This window comes from Eumetopias jubatus, unplaced genomic scaffold (genome assembly GCF_037043125.1).
Source record: "Eumetopias jubatus isolate StellerSeaLion01/CBP00866 unplaced genomic scaffold, mEumJub1_p1.0 scaffold_15, whole genome shotgun sequence".
Taxonomy (NCBI): Eukaryota; Metazoa; Chordata; class Mammalia; order Carnivora; family Otariidae; genus Eumetopias; species Eumetopias jubatus.
In genome coordinates this window covers 64,327,673-64,346,645 of record NW_028274821.1, presented here as the reverse complement: position 1 = coordinate 64,346,645, position 18,973 = coordinate 64,327,673, and positions in this window count along the sequence as shown.

The window sequence follows — 18,973 nt, the reverse complement described above, 5'->3', positions numbered from 1 at the left end:
GACAAAATAGCTATAGAGTTAATTTGGCCTGGAGTTGAACAGTGCTTGATGTGGTTGATTATTTTAACAACCCAGGGTGTTCTCAGGGCATCAAAACAAGCTTTGAAGCTTTGTAGACTAGAGCTGTGAAGTCCCAGGGTAAATAAAATGGAGAAATCATATTGGGAAGGATAAAGGAATTAGTCATGATGATGTGCCAACAATGTACGAGGTGCAAGACTGTATCATTTAACTCATTTCATTCTCACAACAACCCATTTGGTAGATGAGAAAATGAAGGAGCAACAAATAAAGCAATTTGCCCAAAATCACACCAACTAATAAGCAGAAAACTGGGGATATAAGCCAAATGTTTCTAACGCTAAAGCTCTTTTCACTACTATCCAATATTTCAGGTGAGTGAAGGAGCAGAGCAGGGGAGGTGGGGAGGAGAAAGAAAGAGAATGAAGTGAAAATAAGACAAGATTTAGCTAAGAGATCAGCTTTATCCGTGAACCTCAGTTACTACTCTTACTTCCCCGAGAAATATCCAGGCAATTATTTTAATCCCCCAATTTCCTTAGCCAGGATTAAAGTAAGAATGACCCAGTTATCACAGTTCTTCTGACAGCAGTCAGGGCTGACATCCAATTAATTCGAGACTTCACTCTCTGCTGGCAGTCTCTCCCCATAAGGGAGAAAGCCTCAACAGAAGTTCTTTTTCACTTTCTGAGTTGGAGATAATTGCCCCTGCCTGGGAAATTCTAAACCTTGGTGCCCTCGGACAGCAATCTGGCCATTCATTTGCCAAGTCCTGGCGCTAACCTGGCAGCTGCTGATGCCCCCTCAGCATTTACAGCTGTCTGGTGGGACACCTGTTCTCCCTAATTGAAGGCAACGGGCAAGTGGCTGGTAGGAGAGTATTAGCTGCCGCTCCTCTAATGCCTCGTGATTGGACAAAAATCCACAAGGAGAGGTGATGTAAAGAAAATTCTGCCTGCAGTAGCATTTCTCCAGAGAAGAACCAACTTGACGTGCATGCATTTAAGTTAGAGACACCCTACACTCTGATAATGGGCAGTAGAGAAATGCCCTTAGGAAAGAATTCCTAAGGAGGAACTATAAACAAAGGACTAAGGCAATGCCCTCTCCTCTTCGCTAATACTGTACATTCAAAACTGCAGCATTCATACCCTTTCTCCACCCATCCCCCTCCCACTTTTTTAGGAATTGGTTAATGGATGATAAAAGCATGATGAGGAATGTAGCATACCCAATTTATTACTAAGCTCATTTCGTAGATAGCAAGCCCACACCCTGCATGCTGCCTTGAATATATAGGTTACATTTAAAGATCGATATCACCTGGCTGCAATTTGATAAGTGCTTCTAATTTAATTTCTAGCTATGGCATTTACTTAATCAAAACTTGGGCAACGAAAGCCAATTCAAACACAATATGCAAGAAGCAGTTTTAGAAAAGAGTGAGGAGAAACCACAGGGTGAAGAGCCAGAACCTTTCAATGCATGATTTCAGTTCAGTACAGCTTTAATAAAAAATCAGTCTTTCAAAAAACATTCACGAACGTTGATGTCCCAGCTCTAGAGAAAAACATAATGATGATAAGACATTCTAAATGGAGAGACTCTGGGTAGAAGATATGATCAAATCAGAAATGACACCATCAATGTCTGGAAGGCAAGTAATAATGCCTAATGGGAAGTGCCTGATTAACTAAATCATATATAAGTGATGTCTTGGTGTTACATTATGATCGGATGCTTTTAATCACTTCAAATGTACATTAAAGTGTGGTATTCTTAACTATAAAAATAAACCCTACTCAGGACGTTTTAAAGGCAGCTTAGACACTGTTCTTAATATCTCTAAAAATTACTTTAAATACATAAATAAATAAAAATTACTCTAGGTGTCTAATTTATTCAAGCCCTCAAGTAAAACTATTTTGTTATAAATGATCAAAATTATTTCTGTTCCAGTGGAGCTCTTGAATACAGCATGCTTTTCCTCATTGTATATTTTAAAGTAACATGAAGTAACAATTACACAATCACACATTCACACAATCATTGACATCAACCCTTTTGTTTGAAACTTTGGGACATCAGGAGAATATGGTTAAACTAAGAAGAAAGAAAACAACTTTCAAATCAATGATGAAAGATGAAAGACCAACACAGAACGTACCAAATTTCAACTCAAATTTTTAAATGACTGACAAAGAAATATCTCCTTCACCTAAAATAAACAAAAGCATAGTTTTGCCAGGCTGGCTAGAGGAAATTCCAGTTGCTTTCCTGATGTCCCTTCTCTTGAATCTGTTCTCTCTCCTGCCCCTTTCTCCAACATCCCAGGGCATTGGCAAGTTTCATAAGAGATGCTCCCGAGCTCAAAGTGTAGTATAGGGTGGACAGTTTGGGCACCCCAGAACTTTGTAAATAATTTCCTTATGGACTCTTTCTCTGGAATTCAGAAAAAGGACACCTACCCCCACCCCACAACACACACACACACACACACACACACACACACACACACACAAGTAGGTGAGAAGAGAGCTTCTCTTTGTGAACACAGTATTCCCCCACAAGGCCACCTCCTTTCCCCCATACCTCTTCTTATACCCAGCTGGGAGAGCCCACCCTGCAGAGAGGCAGGTGGTACCTGTGGCTGATGGTTCCATCCACACAGAATGTGGAGGACTTAGTTCCTTTTGCCCTTAGCTTTAGGTCTTGGCTGATTTCTGCTTTTCTCGAATTTCTGGTGTTTCCAACTAGAAACACCTCACTCAACACCTAGTGCCAAGCTGTTACAATTAGTATTGGAAACAGCCTAAATGCCCATCTGTGGGGGAATAGAAAAATAAAATTGCCATATTCAAATTACATAATATTGTGCTATCTGAAAAGAATTCATTAGATCTGTGTATACCAACAGGCAGAGATCTCAGAAACATAATGATGAACATAAAATAGGCAGAATGAGAGTATAATACTCTCAAACCTCAGTTTCCTCATCAGTAAAACAGGGATTCATTCATTTAAGAAATACTGATTGAGTGCCTACTTAGTACCAGGACCTATTTTAGTCAACAGAGATATAGCAATAGAAAATGAGAGAAAAAAAAAATCTTCCTTTATGGAGGTTATGTTCCAGAGGTGCAAAACAGGAAGAGAGACAATAAACAAATAATAAAGCTAAGTTTAAAGTATGGCCGGTGATTTTTTTTAAAAATCCACAGAGAAGGGGCGCCTGGGTGGCTCAGTTGGTTGAGTGTCCAACTCTTGGTTTCAGCTCAGGTCATGATCTCAGGGTCATGGGATCAAGCCCCATGTCGGGCTCTGCCCTCAGCACAGTCTGCTTGGAATTCTCTCCCTCAGCCCCTCCCCCCCAATCTATAAATAAATCTTTAAAAAATAAAAAATATAAAATCCACAGAAAAAATATAACAGGGAAGAAAAAAATGTAACATCAGAGGAAAGGGGCTAGGAAATACTGAATATAATAAGATCTTATTGGGAAAGTAATATCCCAGCAAAGACTTAAAGGAAGAGAGAAGTGAGGAATAAATCTTTGTGACAGACATGCAAACAAGCTCAAGAGAACCCTTCTCAAGCCTATTCTAACACACATCCTTTCCTATTCTCCTCGGTAGATACAAAATGGTCTCCATTTTTATACCCCTTAGGGCATTTCACTGGGAATCTCTTCGCTGGGGCTGAGAGAAGCATTAAATACCAGCATCTGAACCACTTTTTAACTTGGAACTAATTTTATTTTAAATCTATATATATATCCTCTTAAGGGATTGGGTGGAAAAAACTTTAACTGTTATTGAGTTACTCAGAAATAATTGTGCCTACTATGCCTGGTGCTTTAAGCAAGAGAGTCAATACTCAAAACTCTGATGTTCAGAATTTTTAGTAGGTTGAATGAAAGGATTTGGCAGATTTCCTAAAGAACAATATAAGTCAAAATCTCACAGGCTTGCCTCTGAAATTTACTGTGTAAGTAATGCTGGCCTCAAAGTTAACCATCAAGTTAATGGCAGAAGAGATTCTGTGACAAATAGAAGGATATGAAAATTAATGTCTAGAAAGAACTGGGTATGAAACTCTGCTCCTTAACTTAATGGACCTGCAATATGAAGCAAGACACCTTGCTTCTCTGGGCCTCAATTTCTACATTGGTAACTGGAAATGCATTCCTGCTTCTCAGGAATTGAGGAAAAGAATATACAAAATGTTTTCCTACATCTTTCCTTCTGCTAGATCCTAGACTCCATGAGGGCAAGGAATATGTTGTCAAATGAATCCCAGCACCCCAGGACCTATTACAGGCCTTCCTGGCACATTAGTATTCATCAAATTTTTATGGACTGAATTAATTAATTTATGACAATGTGTGGAATAGTGTCTAGCACAGAAGAGATCCTTCTTTTCTTTCCTCCCACATTCTAGGGACCTTTCTCGGCCTAAACCATTTTACCTGTTCCTGTGTTAATAATCATGAATTGCAAGGGTTTTTCCCTGTTTGGGAACTGACTAGTCAGGAGTATAATAGAGATCTTCAAGCCGTGAATATGACCCATGCATTGAGATTGGGCCTCTTTCACCAGAGGGGGTGGGCGTTGGGGCTCTCAGCCAGCTTTGAGCCTCTTTAGAAGCCTTTTTTGTGATATGAAAAAAAAAATGCACTTCCCTGCTTCCTTCAGTGAGGCATCCTATTCCTGAGAGATTTATACTCTCTGCCCAAACCAGGAGTGTTCATCCAAAGTGCTTAGAGTGCAGGAGGGATCAACAGATGGCAATCACAGACTCCTGGCCAGGAGTCAAGAAGAAGTCACCAGAGGCACAAACTGGGGCCAGCTTCTCCCTCTCCACAATTTCCATGACATCTCAGAGCAGAGGAAGGGAAGCTACTAATAATCCTCTGGAGGTCGAAGTTATTCTTTAAAGAAAAGAGACTGGGGTGGGGGCAAGGGGGGCGGGGGATAGCACCTAGGTAGCTCAGTTAAGTGTCTGCCTTCAGCTTAGGTCATGATCTCAGAGCCCCATGTTGGGGCTCCCTGCTCAGTGGGGAGTCTGCTTCTCCCTCTCCTTCTGCCCCTTCCTCTTCTGCTTGTGTATTCTCTCTCTCAAATAAATAAATAAATAAATAAATAAATAAATAAATGTGATTGAGGGGAGATTGCAGGTATAAATGGTGTAAAGAGAACCTGCATAATATAACACTTAGGTGCATTCTAAAGTCAGATTTGGTTCAAACTCCAACTTCACCCAACTGGTTATAGCAACTCGACAATTGTTTAACCTGTCTGTGCCTCAGCATCTCCTTCTGTATGATATGATATGATATGATATGATATGATATGATATGATACTAACAGCCAACATCTACTGAGCATACCTCATGGGCTAGGTGCTGTTAATACATGCCTGCATTAAATCTTTGCAATAACTCAATGAGGTAGATACTATCCACATTTTACAGATGAGGAAACAAACACATGGAGCAGTTACACTATCTGCCCACATTCATACAATGAATTATATTACTTGCCCGAGTTCAATACCTAATGCAACCAGCCACCTCTTATTCACTATACCATTGTGAGAACTGAATTAAAAGATATGTGAAAAGTGCTTTAAATAGTGCCTGGAATAGCATCACGCTTTGGGAGAACCATCAATAGAACTGCCTAGCCAGAAATGAGGAATCATGAAGTTCCATAAGCAGTGGGGTTGGTTAATGAAAAGTAGAGAGTTTTGTATCTCCTTCTATAAGCCATGAGAAGCAATGAAAGTTGGATCAGATGAGGTGAAGTCAATTAAAAGACCACAGCAGTGATTTATGTGTAAAACAAGAATGGCCTGAAAGAGCACAGTGGCTTGAAGAATAAGGTGAGACCACACATGAGAATGGTGGTTATTGAGAAGGGTGACTATTTGGAGAGGCAGTCTGACAGAGAAGGGGACCTCAGGATGGCTCCTTGAATGGTGGTGGGTGAGGATAATGCCATTCCTTTAAAAATAGGTGGAGATCCAGGAGTGAAAGGGGGCATTCAGAGAAGGTGGACGCATTCCACTTCAGTCTTGTTCAATTTAAAAAGGAAACAAGACAGGGCGGCCAGACAGAAGAGATGGAGAAAAGCTTTCTGGTGAATACATGAGCACAGACATGAAAAACAGTGCTGCTAAAAAGGAAGCTCTGAAATGGAACCACCTAGAATAAACCTCTGCTTTTATATTTTTCTCCTAACAGTCACAATTTATTGGGCTCCAACTCCTTATTATTACACTTTAATACTTCCTTTAAATGGGAATAGGAGAGCTTTGTGGAAGATTAAGAAGTTTTCACATGTGTTTCTTTTCTGAATAAATTGTTATGTGAAATAATTTATTTTAGCAGATTCTTGGGGCTTGAGTCTTTATCTTGAAAAGAGAAAAGAAAGGTCTTTCTCTTAAAGTGGCTTCTCAAGAGTAATAACTAAAGGCGACAACAGGGGGAAAAAAGCTTTCCAACCTTTTATATGAACATTCTGCTGAACTGTTCAAATTATAAGAACTTATGTCTGAGTTCTTAAATTTAAAAAGTGCACAAAACAAACTTTTACTCCCCTCAGAAATGATGCGATATTATCTCTGCAGGAAAAGAGATTGGGTAGGTTTAGAACATTCTTTAGACTTTTCAATTGATGTCAAATCAAATGGGATGCCTTCATATGTCAGGAGGCTCATTTGCTGCACTCTATGGCTGCCAAAGTCCAATATGCTGAAATTCTCACTCAGTTGTTCATCTCCATGGGATGTTTTATGCCACCAGGCATTAACTGTTGAATTGCCAGTCTCAGCTACCACTGTTAAATCTTCATTATCTTAGTCACCCAGAGGAGTTATGTGAGAAATGGCTCTCTTTTCAGGAAATGGTCTTGTGCCTGAGACAGTCTAATATATAATGAGTATTTCAACAAAAGTGGAAACAGATGGAGGCAAAGGTGAGAAATCATCTAAAGTGCAAAACTGTTTTCTTCCTAGAGAGCCCTCACCGCACTATATCTGAAAGGGGTGATGCCAGCAGGTCTGTGTTCATATTTTTCTGTTATTTCTTGACATTTCATGGTCTTTAGCATCTGTTCATAAAGGTATTTACTAGAGCATGTTGGTTGTGGGTCCCTCTTGTCCAACATCTTTGGGACAATCGGAAAATATCCAGATTGCATAGATTCTACACATCAACATAGGGAAAGGAGGAGAAGCAGAAAGAATCACTGCGGAATACTGTATACAAGATAAGGAAACTCAAGATGGTAGGCTTTACCCAATTCTAGAGCTTCTATAATTCCAGACTCCTAATGCTTACCTAAATAATACAAAATACTTCCGCAACCCCACTGAAGTCTTCCTAAATTTCTAACCTCCAGACTCTCACATAAACCCATTTGAATTGGCCATTGTTCTAACAACGCCATGCTTTGTCCTTAAATCAGTTGTGGAATCCTAATTTGTCGGGCATTCCAGAAGACTGCACACAACACAGAGGGTTTTACTGCAACACCATCTAGAGATGCACAGATCACTTTAACTAATTTGTCCAAAAGAAACTAGATTTAAATAGGAATTGTAGAAACATGTGTCACACAGATATCAGTAAGAGATTTTGTCAGAAAGTTCTGACAAATGCAATCATTTAGATTGCATTTTCCCCTTGGTTCCAGGTCAAAGAGGCTTCCAGCCTCCTTATGTTATAAATAAAGATAATAATACAACACATTTCCAGTGATAAATAATTCTAAAATACCTTAGCATTAGATCATCACGCTCAAAAGAAACCAAAAAAAAAAAAAAAAAAAGCACAGAACTGAATTAGTCCACTTCATTCCTTAAACTACTTTATGTAGCACCATTGTTCCATACGGATACCATTCTGAGTGCTAGAAATACAGAGAAAAATAAGACAACCTTCCTGTCTTCAAGGAGATTACAGTCTGTTAAGAGAGACTGGCCCATCACTACATGTATACAAAATAGCATGACATGTGCTTTAGTAGTAATGGAGGTGTCAGTTGCCCTGAGAGCCCAGAGATGCTAGCAAATGAAGTGGAGCTTTAAGAATTATGGAGAACAGATGAACATTCCAAGCAGAGTATACACAAAACATGGAAGTGTGGAAGAGTGTGGTGGATTGAGGAACAATAATGTTTTAGCCTGGATCTTCAAGTAGAAGCTGAAGTAAGAATTAAGGAGCTATAACTCTTCAGTGGGAGGTATAAGCTCAAGACCTTAAAAGTGACCAAAAAAAAAAAAAAAGGGCAAGGGAAAATGTGATATAAGGTGATGCAATGCATTATAATAGCTACAGCTTCTCATGTGAAGACACAGAGCAATCACTCAGCAAGCACGTTTGCTTGGTACCTCTCCAGATAAGCCACACCTGAGAGTCTCCACAAGTGAGAAAAAGGAAAAAAAAATTATTTCTCCTTTTTATCAGTCAAGGTTCTCCCCATGGTGGGTCAGCTGGCCCCTTGATAGTTAGTCAAGAAACCAGATCCCACACTGGAATGGGATGTTCCTGCAAGTCTGAAAGAAAAAGGATGACCTGATGCAGGTGATGTGACAACCAACAAAGAAAGAAGGAAAAGGTTAGGGACTCTGAGAAGATATTGTGACGAGAAATTAGAAACATGTAGGGAGAAGGAGAAAATATGGGTCAGAAATAGCAGAGATTGATTTGTAAAGATCTTTAAAGAGCTCAGATTTTATTCTGTGGTCAAGAACTTTTTAGGAAGGCAAAGATCAGCCAGATATAGTACAAGGTTAATTAAGTAACCAGGTAAAAGTGACTCTGCTTTTTCTACTGATTTTTTTTCAATATTTGGCTAAGGTTAAAGACATTCATTTTGGGCTATTCCAAGCTAGGATGTAGAGATAATCAACTGAGATGCTGTAATTATACAGGGAGCAGACAAATCATCAATAAATAAGCAATAATGGATGCTTTTGTCTATTTTGTTTAGCAGCAAATAGGAATTAAATTATGATTTACCCAAACAACAGATAGATACCAGGTCCACATTGTGTCTTGAGTTGGTCTAGAATTTTATGAGTTGGCTGAAACTCTGGTTAAGTACATCCTTTTCACACCTGGTTTACAAAGCAATCACCCTGAGGATGCAACCACATTTAGTGCTCTTTGAAATGCAACCAAGAACAACATCTGGTATTTTTTTGTAAGAATGCTTTTTTCACTGTATAGTAATAGTTTTCTAACTGCAGCCAACATTTCTAGACAGCTTTTCATAAACCATAATCTCATTTAGTTAGCATTGCAAGTTTATGAGAAAGGAATTATTATCCCCTTATACAAACGTCAAAATTCAAATAGACTCAGAAACATCAATGTGCCCTATAGATAATTAATGATGCTGTTCCCTTTGTCTCCAAGGCCCACACTTTCTGGTCTACTGTACTGCCTCACAGAGTTGTTTTGTGAAAGTACAAAACTTTCTTTTCCCCAAGAATAAAAAGGCTTAGAAGTTAAAAATGTATCCAAAAATCTATAATTTTCATATGGCAATCCTTCTTGAACAAATTATCTTCTTAGATGACTCCAAATCTTGAGGAAATGAGTTCTACATGTCTGATGTGAAATTGTTCTTCCCATTAGGGGATTTTGTTCACAACCTTAAAACCTAGAGAGTTCCCATTTAATATTCCTGAATTCATCTTGATGATTTCAAAGATTTTTAAAAATCATACAATATCCTTCCTGGTCAATTTCAATTTGGGCTTCTTCATTATATGTGTAAGCTTGAACAAATGATTTAATTCTCCTAAACCTTCTTTTCCTTGGATGTAAAATAGGGCTCACAGTAGCCCCCTCATGGGATTTCTAGTTTATTAGATGAAATATTAATATAAAAGAAGAAATAGGCAACAGTTTTGCCTGAGAGTTGCAAAAGCATGGAGTATCAATTATCCCAGTGGGGCACACACCTCTCCCCAATCTTGGCTTGAAGTTTGACCTTTCTTGACCATTCAGAATAATGAAACTTTGTCTTCAAAACTAAAGACAGTGTAGAGGTGAGGAGTGAGTGATTAGAGTATTTGCACTTTAATCTGTACAGTGAAAGAGGATAGTTTGTCTCTTGTGCTCTCTTTTGCAGTTAATATCAAATAGGATAGGATAAAAGAAAAGATGTAAGATCTCTTGGGCTCCCTTATCTGTCTGGGATCTGCTTCTCTGGCCCTTCCTGTTCCAACCTATGGGGCTCACCTTTGCATCTCCCCTTTCTTCCTGCTTCTGATTCTGCTACTTTTTTTTTTTTTAAGATTTTACTTACTTATTTGATAGAGAGAGAGAGACGGCGAGAGAGGGAACACAAGTGGGGGAGTGGGAGAGGGAGAAGCAGGGCTCCTGCCGAGCAGGGAGCCTAATGCGGGGCTCGGTCCCAGGACCCTGGGATCATGACCAGAGCCAAAGGCAGATGCTTAACGACCAAGCCACCCAGGCGCCCTGATTCTGCTATTTTTGACATTAGCCAACCTGACCCCCCACCTGCATTTCCAGCTTTCATGTAGCAGCTGGATTCTAGTTCCTTCTCATTCTCAACTCATTTGTTCAAAAACTGTTGTGGAAGGTTTCTGGATAGGATGCTAAGATAATACATGTTTTATCCCTTTTTCCCAACTTCTGTCCCCAACTTCTGTTGAAGCAACCAATGAATACAAAAGTTAGGCTGCACAAATACTTTTAATATTTGAACTTACAGGTATATAACAATATCTGCAGGTTATTACTTTTAAATTAATGTCCTTTCACATAGAAAAAAGGGCTGAAATAAAATATAAAATAATAAAATAAAATGTAAAATACCAAAGTATTGTTGGGTCATGAGATTATATGAGATTTTTATTTATTTTGTTTTGCCCTTATTTGCTTTTAAAATGTTAAATAATTAGCTTTCATCACTTCTGTAAAAAGAAACAAGATAAATGTTCTTTCTTTTAAAAGAAAACAAAAGAATAGAAATATAAAATATAACACTGTCTAAATTTTACAAGTAATGGAGACTGTAGTTCATTTTTATTTTATCTACTGTGAATCATAAATAGTAATACTAAGTACTTTGAAACATACCCCAAGGCAAATAAATAAGAAGTGGTATATAATTCCCACAGGGGAAGGACAACGTACACTTTAATGATCTTATGGTTATGGCAAAATTTAGATATTTGAAATATTGTATAATGAGTTTGGTACTAGATTTGAAGTATGCTGTTAAGATGCCACAAAACACTTGAACAGCATGACTATTAAGCTGATTTTAATTTTCCATTTAATCATAAAGAATACACAGATTAAATTCTGATTTCTTTTTAGCATCTTTATATAGTCATATCTCTTCACAGCATTATTATTATATCCCCCTGAAGCATTCTTCATCAGCATTCTGGCAAAGAGAATTTAAATATTTCTATTTACTTCCTCAACTTTTTCTTTTCCAAGGAATATTGTGATCCAATAGTCTATGTGTAAGAAATTAACCCAATTATTGTATTCTGATCTTAAGACATGACATAATAGTTGCTTAGTTTAGTAGCAAACATGGAAGGAATAGGGAAGGAGAGGAATAGGCAGAGAATTAGAATACTGTACTGAAGAACTCAGGAAATTATTAATGTATTCGTCCTCAATCTTTAAAAATTCCTCCAGCTCAGTCTGTGACAGCTACACCATGATTTATGAATTTATGTTGTCTGAGATTTTCTCCATATGCACATCTGCCTTCTGTTCTATCTAAATTCTTAAAACAGATATTTTTGAAGACTGCTTTCAATCATACTTTAAAGTAGACTTAGGAAACTATCTACTTCTCTCCAAATTTCTTTCTTCCTTTTTTTCTTCCAACAAACTAAGCACCTACTATGTTCCCAGACACAAGAAGCCAGATGTGCAAATGAAAAAAGACATAGAACTTGCCCTCAGACAGCTTATAGTCTAAAGTAGAATTGAACTTGTAAATAAAAAGAATGGGTTCCTGTATAACAGTTTTTACAAAGTACCAAGCAGCACAGAGGAAAAAGGGAGAAATCACTGTTCCAGACATTTGACAGGGAAGTGCCTCAGTGAAGGGAGATAGCTAAAAAAGGTTTCTGACTTGATGGAATGAGCACTGGATGTTATATGCAACTGATCAATCACTAAATTCTACCCCTGAAACTAATAATACAGTATATGTTAACTAAATTGAATTTAAATAAAAAATTAAAACAAACAAGGCTTCTGCACTTTTCCACCAAAGAGAGAATGAAGTCTTCAACTATATTTTGTCTAAGAGATAAGGTGTAGAAGAGATAATTTGATGGACCAGGAAGCTGGGGGCAACGACTGCTAGGACCAGGCTGCTCCTAAGGATGATATAATCCATGGATGGAGAACCAAACAAATACTTTTCATAGCACAGTATGATGAAGATTGTAACTGAGTTAAATTTTAATTTAAAAAATAATAAATGTCAGGGGCACCTGGGTGGCTCAGTTGGTTAAGTGTCTGCCTTCAGCTCAGGTCATGATCTTGGGGTCCTGGGATGGAGCCCCGAGTAGGCTCCCTGCTCAGTGGGAGCTTCTGCTTCTCCCCCTTCCCCCCACTGGTGCTCACTTTCTCTCTCTCTCAAATAAATAAAATCTTTAAAAAATAATAAATTTAAATAATAATAAATGTCAAGACCCAGAGGGAACAACTAATTTACCTATTCATAGTGGCTAGTATTTATTATGGCAGGGTTTTTTTAATTTCTTATTTATTTATTCTTTTTAAGTAGCTTCCACACCCAACATGGAGTTCCAACTCACTATCCCTAGATCAAGGGTTACATACTCTACTGACTGAGCCAGGCAAGTGTTCCCTTATCATGGCAGGATTTAAGCTAAGCTCTACCTGCATTATCTAACCTTGCATTCGCAAAATCCTAAGAATTAAATATGATTATTTTCTCAATTTTACAGATGAGAAAACAAAAAAGTAATACCGTGGTATAGTTAAGATTCAAGTCTGATAAAGTCTCTGGGCTCTTAATCATACTAGCAGGGATTCTACTAGAGTGTATATTATATTCACCTGGCAACATTTAAAAAAATATTGATGTCCAGGTTACACTACAGACCAACTAAGTCAGAATTTCTGGGTAGAGGGCCCAGAAATTATTTCTTTCTTTATTTTTTTAAGTTGCCTAGGTGATTTCACTTACAATCAAGCTTGAGAACCCTGCCATTTTTCTATTCTTGAAGAAGAGTAAAGGTGATACTGAGTTGACAGTTGAGGGATTAATGAAAGTTTGCCACATGGGAAAGTAGAAAATGGCACTCCAGGTAGGAGGAGGAGTGAGCATGAGCAAACATATGGTAAGTTAATACAAAGGGTATGCAGTGTGTTTAAACCAAAAGCTAGATTTGAAGGGCCATGAATTCTCTAACAAGTTCATTATGCAATAGAGAGCTTTTAAATATTTTTAAATATGGGAGTGAAAAAGAATCTGATCTATTTTAGAATAAAGGCTCAGGGCACCTAGGGGGTGCAGTCAGTTGAGCGTCAGACCCTTGGTTTCCGCTTGGGTCATGATCTTAGGGTCGTGAGATTGAGCCCCATGTCAGGCTCTATGCTCAGCAGAGAGTCGGCTTAAGGATTCTCTCCTTGTGACGTTCCCTTGCTCATGCTCTCTCTCTTAAAATAAATAAATAAATCTTTTTTTTTTAATTAAAAAAAAGAATAACTGCTCTCTGGGGGAACAGATAGCATAAAGATTAGTAAATGGTTTAGGATTAATTAAAATAATCTGAAATTTTACACTGATCAGTGGTTTGTTCTGTGGCATTCTACTAGAAAGTGGATCGTAGTGTTAGGTATTTATAACTTAATTTGAAGTTAACTCTTTATGGTTTTTACACCACAGCTGTTATCCCAAAACACATAACCTTGAGCTATTCAAAATAAATGTAACAATCATTTAGGGAGGGGTGCCTGGGTGGCTCAGTTGGTTAAGTGTCTGCCTTCGGCTCAGGTCATGATCCCAGGGTCCTGGGACTAGAGTCCCACATTGGGCTCCCTACTCAGTGGGGACCCTGTTCCTCCCTCTCCCTTTGCCCTCTCCCCCAACTCGTGCTCTCTCTCTCGCTCTCTCAAATAAGTAAATAAAATCTTTAAAACAAAACAAAACAAAAAAACAGTCATTTAGGTATTGATAGAACTGAAGTAGTTCACTAGTCTTTGATGTCAGGAAGATTTTGCCCCACAAAGAGTGGAAGACAGGAAAAGGTAGCAGTAGGAGTAAAAACTCACATTTTTTAATTACACTCAGTTCTTTTTCTTCAATCAAGAAAACTGTCCTTGAGTCATGGAAACAAATGAGATTTCTAAAATCATGGCTTACTGAGAAAATCAGGTCCTTTTTACTGAACTGTTGCATATTTTCAGTCACTCTACCATTTAGAGATGGAATAAAAAAGGCACTGGAAGACCATCATGAATTACAGTAAATGGCCTTCTCTTTTCTTCCCTTTTCCTGCAATCCCTCTAAAAAGCTAGGTTTCTTGTTTCCTTTGGAACTGGAGTCAGCTGAAGGGCCCCCTGATGAATGACATGTGGAAAAGAAGTCTTTAGCAGCCCTTCTCATGTGAGGTTCCAAGAGAGAATTAAGCCTTAATGTTAGCCTTAGTTAACCCATGGTATATAATGAATTAACTTATTTCCTGTGTAGTTAGGATGGTACTAATGTTTACCATCTTTGGGAAAATCAAGAAAATAGGCACTCAAATAATTTTCTGCATGGCTGAATTCTCTGGTAGCACCCAAGTGTTAAATCAAAGGTCTGGAAGAATCATGGGTTGTTCAAAGAAGAGGGAGAAAGAATATCAAATCTCTTTTTACTTTAAGGATAATCCACCCCAAATTCATATAAACAATGAGATTGGAATTTGGGGACATGTATATATCAAGACCACTTTCCTTCTTTTATTATTCCATGTTTCCTGAAAACAGCCTGGATGAGAAAACCTGGAAAGATGCTAATTAGTCATAGGCTTATAATTGGTAACAAAATATCAGCCTATGGGGAAAGATGTTCTAAGAACAGGAAATTTGTGAGTCACTCTAAAGAACATTATCTGTTTTTAAACCTCTTAGTAGCCATTTGAATAACATTATGTTCTTTGAAAGGAAATCTTTGTTTCTGAAGTTAAACAATATGACTTGAAAGCACAAATTCTTCTCTCTTCTGAGACCCCACTAACATGGCAGTAAAGAAATTTTAAAAGGGGAATTCTGTTCATGGGGGTGTGACATACTAGATAACCCAAATGACCCTCATACCTAAATGCTGACACAATATATTTTTTAATTAATGCATTTGCAGAACAGGTACAAAATAAGAAATCCACAGAGGTCAAATGAAGGGGTAAGAGGAAAACAAGCACAAAAGCTGGCTTTTTCCTAAGTTTCTGTGGAGATGTTAATCTCTTTTAATGGTTACCCATGTCCTAGAAGAAACAGAAAAATTTACAGGTCTACTTAAGAGAGGCAACCAGGATCTCTAAGAGCTGTATCATAAGTACAGTGGTGAATAAAAGTAAATCCACCTTCCAAAATGGCATGATGCAGAAATCAAACCGTCTTGGCCCCCGTGCTTGGTAAGGGAAAAAAGATACCCTCCCTAAGACTTCATAACTAAAACGACCACTCATGCTACCAGTGTGGTCTAAAAAAGCTCAGGCAGATAATTTAATATAAAATGGTTATGTTCCATGTAGAAGTAAACACAAATCCTCTCTAAAGGAATTCAACTTCAGGGTACCTGGGTGGCTCAGCCGTTAAGCATCTGCCTTCGGCTCTGGTCATGATCCCAGGGTCCGGGGATCGAGCCCCGCATCGGGCTCCCTGCTCAGCGGGAAGCCTGCTTCTCCCTCTCCCACTCCCCCTGCTTGTGTTCCCTCTCTTGCTGTGTCTCTCTCTGCCAAATAAATAAATAAAATCCTAAATAAATAAATAAATAAATAAATAAATAAAGGAATTCAACTGCAATCCTGGTTTAAAGCATTCCCACAAAGTTCAAATAACATGAGCTCATAGTCAAAAATCCCAAAATACACAATACAAAGAACAATCACTGAGAGACATCGAAAGCAACAGACAGCAGATCAGATCTGAATATTCCAGATAATGGTATTACTAGACACAGAATATAAAAAAAACTATGTCAGACATGTTGAAAGAAATAAAATAAAAGCTTTAAAATGTGAGCAGGAAACCAAGAGATTTAGAAATAGCCAGAGACTAGGGAAAGAACCAAAGAATCCTTCTACATATTAATATCTTCCACTTAAGATGTAGAAAATAAGAAGAAAAAGTAGTTCTTATCCTAACAATGAGAACAATCCAGATAGCCTTTAAAAATGATAATGTTTGAGGCCCTCAGAGAACTGAGGTCACCAGGTAACCTACTGAACTAAAATCCAAAAAAGAAGGCAATGCCCCCCGAGGAGAAATGGATCCCACGATTGTTTTGTCTTTGGCAGAGCAGTAGAGATAGGAGGTAGCCATCACAGAAATGGACAAGAAGAAAACATCTGGGATTTTCATAAAATGTTAAGAGACAAGTTTGAACTGATGAGAATGCATAGGAGTCCAGACATGAGAGAAGTCTGTGCCTACCCACAAATTCTTTTCCACTGATCTCCATTGAATATTTATGAAAAATATTAGTAGCAAGAGAGGACAGCTGAAAGAGATTACTTCCATGGTAAAATGTGCAAGGCCTCCTAAGTGTGAGAGTCAAGAGAAGAATGAGAGCAAGCCTCCCTCTCTCCAGGACGCAGATCTCACGTGAGGCAGAGACATGCACTGGGAGAAGGCGAGAAGGCTGCTGAGCTCAGCTGAGCAGAAGCCCCAACTCTCAATCTGATCTAAGGTCACTGCTCTTTTTACGTTGTAAGAAAACTGCTTTGATCTGAAGTTTTTATCACTTTCACCAGATCCTCAAATACAGGGAAAAGAAATGATAGCATCTAATAGTCTCAAGGTTACTTTGTGGGCACATGCGTAGGATAACTCTATGAAACATAAAAATAGTTCATTGACTCTTACAATTGAGTCTAGTTACTTGGTTACCTAAAATTCTTTGGGCAAAACTGAGAATCTTTTTTCTAGGGTAAGCATTAACAAAGAAATGTGGTCAAAAAAGGGCCATCTCACCCAGAGGTAGAACAGGCAGCTCTTCGTTATGCCATAGTCATGGTCCATCCCCACCTACCAACACCAAGAAAACACCCAAGCCAACTTTCAAAAGGCTTTTAGACATCTGGAACTAAACCAGCTCGCTTAATTAAATAAATGAGAAAGAAATTTAGAATGCAAAATGCCTGTGTGAGATATAATTATATTAATAGGATTTTATTCTTAGATGTGAGTGAGTGATCTATCAGAGCAGGTTATAACTATAACTATATATGGAGGGAGACCAAGAAGTGGGTGTCTGAAGAGGGAGGGGGGATAATTTAATTTTATAACTTAAAAAATTTGTTACAAAGTATATCCAAAAAGTAACCATAAAAAGTGCAGTTTTCTGTTTCTGGTTTGGTAAAAACTAATAACCAATATAAGCCTTTACTGACATTCACATTTCTTAAGTCACTTTAATTTCATTCAACAAATATTTATTGAGCTACTACTATGCACCACACTGTGTTCTGTCATTTAGGATACCTCATAACAGAACAAAAAACAATATCCTCATGGAGCTCAATACCAGTAAAGGGAGATAGACAATAAAGAGTAAACATGATAAAGGAGTCAATTATTTAATATATCAGGAGGAAAGTACTATGGCCAAAAGAAGGGGTGATGGAGATAGGAGATCAAAAATGTAGAGGATTGAAGTTATTGTATTAACTAAGATGGTCAGCATGAACATCATTGAGAAGGCCAGATATGAGGAAAGACAGGAAGGAAGGAAGCCACATGGCTAGCTTACCTGTATGAAGAACATTCCTACAGAGGGAACAGCTAGTATACCAGATGTGTTCAAGAAGAAGGAAGGAAGTCAAGATGGCTGGAATGGAGCAAGCAAGAAGGGATGTATAGGAAAGAATGTCATCTCTTCATTCTTACTCATTTTGATTTCTACTTCCAAACAATTAAATCCCAATGAAAGAAATCACATAAATTGTCGGACTTCACTTAGAGATAAATTGCCCAATTTCAGCTTCTTTAATCTAATCCTAGTTATTTTCTCCCTTCCCTAAATATTTCCCACAGCAGACAAAGGATTCTATTCTTGGAAGTGGTGGTAAGCATGCCCCTGCACCCTTCACTCTCCATAGACGCCTTGACTCCTACTTTATTCAGAGAGGATAGAGGACAGTGTCTAAACTCACTTCATGCAATTCTGCTCTTTCCCACTGGGCTCAAAGGGAAAATGCCTCCTGCTACTCAAGGCCAGTCTCTGCACCTGCCCAGGGCACTTGACCCTTTGATTGTCCCTCTCTTAGTGACTCCCTCTGAATCTGCTCTGATGTCTCCTTCTAGAACAGGTATCTCCTCTCAATCTATACTCTTCCTGATCAGTTTCATTCATGTCAATGCCTTAAATTTCCACCTACATTTTGATGATTTTCTAATCTACATTTCTAGTTCCTGAGGTAAGCAGAAATTTCCAACTTTGTACTAGACATGGATATTCTAATGACACCTCAAAAAGGCAATGTGTCAAAACTCAAGGATAACTCCCCCACCAAATATATTCTTTCTCTGACTCCTATCTCAACTTATGACATCATTATCACAGTCACCTGGACATCACAGTTACCTCACTTTTCTTTATCTATCATTTATAGTCAGTCAAGTTCTATAAATTTTTTGAGAGTCATTACATGAAGCCCCAACACCCTTCACCAAATATCTACATTCACAACTCTCACCAGG